A 6,000-nucleotide genomic window follows, 5' to 3' on the forward strand; every position below is an offset into this window, starting at 1 on the left:
GCGGCCGGTTGCTTCCGGCAGGATGATCGCCACCGGCAATTTCTTCCACATCCAGCCAAGCACCTACCGGCCCGCCTCGTCGCCTCTCAAGCACGCCTGGATGGTGCCGATCGGCTCCATCAACCTCTTCGTTGGGCTCGCCGGCGTCAGCGACCCCGCTGAGCCTCGCCCCGGTCGGTCGCACGACCCCTTCGCGCCGGGACAGCTCCTCACTGCTACTCGCCCGGTCACCGGCGAGGTATACGCAGAGGCTGAGACGGCTCTGGAAGACGATGCTGAGTCGGCGGTCGTGGCACCGACCGCCAACTCCACTGTTGCCTCGACAGCCGCCGACTCCGCCGACGCCGTCCCAGCCGCCGACTCCGCCGACACCGTCCCAGCCATCGACTCCGTCATCGCCGCGATCGACGCCGACTTCACCGACATCATCGCTATAACATCGGTTGCCGGGTCCACCGCTGCGTCCCCGACTGCCCGCTCTGTTGCCACGGCGTCGGCCAAGGACTCTATCTCCTTGGTCTCCCACCCAAGCGACTTCGAAGGTGGCTTCGAGGACGACTCCATCCTCTCCCTCTTCGGCAGCGACTCCGACTCGGACTCCGTCGAGGCCCCACGCTACCGCTACCCGACCGCAGTCTTCATGGCAGCGGGCGAGGAGGAGCTTCCAGTCGACGCCTTCACCACCCCCCTCCCTGCAACCGCCACCGCAACAGAGATCGAGGCCCACCGGGCGGCCCTCGAAGAGCAGAGGAAAAAGGAGCTCGCCGAAAGGCAGAAATTTCGTCTCGAGCAAGATGAAGTGAGAGCCGTATCCCACTATCGTCAGCAGCGAAACCGCCAGCGCATGGAGCGCGCCCGCGCAAATGACTTCCCCAGCGCGCGCCTTAACTTCGACGACCCAGACGGAGAAATCCGGGTCGCCCGAATCCAGAACCCTGACATCCCGGAAGGAAGTCGGGCTGCCGCCGATAGAGCGGCGCGCGGAGCACCTCCGCCACCCCCACCGCCACCACCCGAAGTTCCTCGGGCAGAAGTTGACGCCAACGGCCTACCGTTGCACTCGTCTCCAGCCGACAACGTTGCGGCCGCTCAGGCCGTCCTCGCAAGAATCCCCGAAACGGGAGATGGGGCAATCCTTGTCCAGCATGCCAAGGCCTTGGTCGCCAAGGCATTGGAGCAACAGCACGCCGCAGCCGATTCGCAAGGGCGACTCTATTCGCGCACATCCGCCAGTCGCGCGGCGTCGTCGGACGCGGCAAACCGCGCAGTTGTCAACGCCAACAACGGCCCGCCGCCAGCACCGCGCGCGGCCCACTCGTCTAACAACCGAATCGAGCCGCGCCCCGCGCGGGTGATGGTCGCCGCCAATGGACAGCCAGTCGACGCCCGAACCCACATCGTCAACGACCAAGAATGGCGGGCGCGTAATCGGTTGAACGACCGCCACGCCGATGAAGCCCCGCGCCAGAGCGCGTTCACTCGAATCGGCCCCGCTTGCTTCGGGCCAATGATCAGAGGCGAGCCGTACCCTGTGGGGTTCAAAGGACCCCGCGACATCGAGAAGTACGACACACATATCGACCCTACGGTCTGGATCGACTCGTACGCCATGGCAATGGGGATCCAGGGCCACTCCGAGCTACTCGCAGCACGCTACCTGCCTCTCATGATGGACGGCGTCAATCGCCACTGGTTCAACACCCTCACCATCAACAGCATTGACTCCTGGGAAGAAGCCCGCGCCGCATTCATCCAGCACTTCGCCAGCGCATACACCCGTGCCACAACCATAGAAGACCTGGATCGCTGCGTCCAAGGCCCGCGCGAGTCGACCCGCCGGTGGGTGCAGCGCTGGCAGGACATGTGGACGACCTCCAGCGGCATCAGCACGGACACGGCAATCTATTGCTTCCGACGCTGCTGCCGGTACGAACCACTAAGCGCCAAGCTCCGTCGCGTCAGCAGGGATAATATCTCAATCTCCGAGCTCTTCGACATCGCCACCCGCTACGCCGACGAAGACCCTACAGTCGACTCGGACGACGAGTACGGTCAGCGACGCAATCGCCGCCTGCGCACACGGAGCCTCGGCGTGGCGACTACCGATTCGCCGGCCGGTCTAACAATGGCAAGCGCCGCGGAGAGGGAGGACACAACGAGCTGGTCGCCACCACCGATTACGAGCAGTGCGAGCCAAAATCGTTCCGGCGCGACACTCGCGCACCACGGGAGGATCGGCCTCAGCCCAAGCGCTTCGACGCCCGCAGCCTCCTAGATGCACCATGCATCTATCACAGCAAGGAGGGCAAACCCGCCAATCACATGACGGGAAGTTGCTACTCCCTGAAGCAGATAGAAAGGGCCCGCCGCGCCAAGGAAAACGACGGCGGTAACTAACACAAAGACCGCGCCAAAGACCAAGACCAGCACAAGGGAGAAGGCTTCGGTCGCAGCGCCGGCTCGCTCCACACCTTCACTGGGGTCGGCGACCGGCGGGACAGGAAGGTCCTCGCAAGGGCAGTGGCGGTACATGCAGTCATTCTATCCGACGTGCCCCGGTGGCTTAACTGGTCCGAGCAAAGCATTACCTGGAGCCGCGAAGATCACGCTCCTCGCATCGAGTACCCCGGCCGAGTGGCACTAGTCGTCAGGCCCAAGGTCGCCGACTACTGGCTGCCAAAAACCCTGATGGACGGGGGAAGCTCCATCAACATTATGTACTACGAAACCTTCCAGCGGCTTGGTTTACCGGACTCACGCCTTGAGAACACCAAGGTTACGTTCCACGGCATCGTCCCTGGGCGGAAGGCCTTCCCGATCGGCAAGGTGACGTTGCCAGTCACCTTCGGCACGCCCGTGAACTACCGCACCGAGCGGATAACGTTCGAGGTGGTGAACTTCCGCAGCTCCTACCACTGCGTACTCGGCCGACAGGCGTTTGCCCGCTTCATGGCGACCCCCCACTACGCATACAACATGATGAAGATGCCAGGGCCTCGAGGCGTCATCACCGTCCACGGCGATCCGGAAATGGCACTGGAATGCGAGGACGTCAGCGCCAAGCTCGCCGACGCCGTCATCGCCGACGAACAAGACAACTCCGCCGAGCTCGCCAAGTACCCAGTAGATCGCAACGACCCCGCCATCCTGGAGAAGCCAACCGAGCTCGACTCGTCCGCAGCAACCTTCAAGCCTGCAACAGGCACTCGCCAAGTAGATCTTGTAGAAAACGATCCAAGTAAGCAAGTTACCATTGGGACGGGCCTGTCCGCCCAATAGGAAAGCGCGCTCATCAAGTTCCTCCGTGAGAATCGAGATATCTTTGCATGGAAACCGTCTGACATGCCAGGTGTCCCGAGAGAACTTGCTGAGCACAAATTACACGTCGATCCCTCCGCGCGACCCGTTAGGCAGGCAATGCGCCCTGTAGGAGAAGAACGGCGACGCGCAATCGCCGAAGAAGTAAACCGGCTACTCGCCGCCGGCTTCATCATCGAAATCAAACACCCAAAATGGCTGGCAAACCCAGTCCTGGTGCTAAAGAAAAACAAGACGTGGCGAATGTGTATCGACTACACAAGCCTCAACAGCGCATGCCCCAAGGACCCATTCGTCCTACCGCGAATCGACCAAATTATCGATGCGGTCGCCGGGTCCGAGTCGCTATGCTTCCTTGATGCGTACTCCGGGTACAATCAAATAAAGATGGCCAAGGAAGACCAAGAGAAGACAGCATTCATCACGCCCCTGGGCGCCTACTGCTACACGTCCATGACCTTCGGCCTCAAGAACGCCGGAGCAACGTACCAGCGGTGCATGAACAGCTGCCTGGAAAGCCAGATCGGCCGCAATGTGCATGTCTACATCGACGACGTGGTGGTCAAGTCGACTCACCAGACCGACCTCATCAATGACCTCGCTGAAACATTCGCCAACTTACGGCGGTACAAGATCAAGCTCAACCCTCTAAAGTGCACCTTCGGGGTTCCGTCCGGACAACTGTTAGGCTACGTCGTCTCCAAACGAGGCATCGAGCCCAACCCGGAGAAGACACTGGCGGTCATGCGCACCAAGCAGCCGACCTGCCTAGTCGACGCGCAGAAACTCGCCGGCCGAGTCGCCGCCCTCAGTCGCTTCATACCCCGGCTCGGCGACAAGGCCATGCCACTCTACCGCTTGCTCAAGAAGTCGGAATCATTCAGGTGGACAGATGAGGCGCAGCAGGCCCTGGAAGAACTCCAGCACGCTCTTTCGAATGCCCCTATCCTCGCGGCCCCGCTGCCAAAAGAGACTATGCTCCTATACGTCGCCGCGTCGAACCGCGCTATAAGCGCGGTCATGGTTGTCGAACGGAAGGAAGAGGGAAGGGAGCAACTGGTACAATGCCCGGTCTACTACATCAGCGAAGCTCTAATCGAATCCAAGCAGCGGTACCCGCACTACCAAAAGCTGGTGTACGCAGTCCTCAGGGCCCAGAGGCGACTGGCCCCTTACTTCCACGAGCCCCCCATTGTAATTCTCCACTGAGCAATAAAGATCTAGCAGGACGTAGGCCTTTTACTCTCCGGAGGGGCTGAACCTGGGAAAAACCCTTGCGTCTCTTGCACCTCGACCCGTAGATGGCGATGTTCCCTTCCCCTCGCATCAACGAAGTGCTACCCCCTGTAGCATTTGCCGTGGTCACATCCACGACAAAAACATACATACAATTAGTTCTTCAAACAAATGCACCATCGCTACATCAAATGAAAATGCACGACGCTTGGACCGGAAGCAGTTAGTGTCAGGCTGGCCACAAATAAGACATCCTGCTTCTTCATCCATCTCTGACAAAAATAATATAACATATCAAACACATTCGAAACATTCCAATAACAGAAATCCAAAGAATTAAATCAATGTTCACAATGAACTACAAACTCCTGCTGATGTCCTAGATTTCTGGGTACTAACCCTAATAGATAGCTACCCTACATCAGCGGCGGCGCGCGGCAGCAAGTCGTGGAGGGGGCGTGCAGGATGTAGTGCAGGGGCTCAGAAAAGTACCACCGGGGCTACGACCAAAAGAAGAAGCGCCTCCGCTCTCGCTCTCGCCGTCGCCGTCGCCGTTCGCCGTCGCTCCTCGCCGCTCGGTGTCCCCGCTTCAACAATAACCGCAGACAATCTCCGCACAAAAGCCTCGGGCTATAAAAATGGGCCAACAAAAACCGGGCACAACAGAAACAAAAGTCCCAACATGTGACTAATTCCAACTGACTACACGGTTATTTCATGTCAGAACCCTACGAGACTTTGTGAAACCAATGCACCTTTAGTCAACAATATATAGGGCATATTTCATTTTGAACAAAAATAAGAGGTCTATTTTTTACAGACTATTTGTTTTGGGTTCACAAGTCTACCAATATGTGAATATTTTTTTACTCATTTTTTACCCTAGATCTTAACCAAGCTACGTCTTTTGAACTAATAAACTAGAAAATGCAAGAAAGTTAAGACACCTGGCATTAAACATAGGGCCGACAGAGGATTTTCATTCCTTCTAAGTTTCTTACACAAGATTGAACAGCAAAGGGAAGAAAAAAACACTAAATCGGCGGCCTCTACATCTTGCTTGTCCCTCCAAGACATGCCACCCGGCTAATCCTCTTCGTCGGAGGACCACCATTTTCCGCCCTCTTCTTCGACCTTGGACTCCTGGAGCGCCTTGGCGAGCCCCGGTGTATCGGCTGGGTCATCGTGAGCCCGCATCTGGGCCTGGTAACTCAGTTCCACATCTCCCAATATCACGTCCTCATCGTCGTCGGAGGACCACCATTTGTCGTCCTCCACTTCGGCCTTGGACTGCTGGAGCGCCTGGGTGAGGCCCGTTGTGTCGGCGGGGTCGTCGGGAGCCCGAATCTCCGGCGACCACCATTTGTCGAACTCCTGTTCGGCCTTGGACTGCTGGAGCGCCTGGGTGAAGCCCGGTGTGTCGGCGGGGTCGTCGGGAGCCCGAAT

This window comes from Lolium perenne, chromosome 5 (genome assembly GCF_019359855.2).
Source record: "Lolium perenne isolate Kyuss_39 chromosome 5, Kyuss_2.0, whole genome shotgun sequence".
Classification (NCBI taxonomy): Eukaryota; Viridiplantae; Streptophyta; class Magnoliopsida; order Poales; family Poaceae; genus Lolium; species Lolium perenne.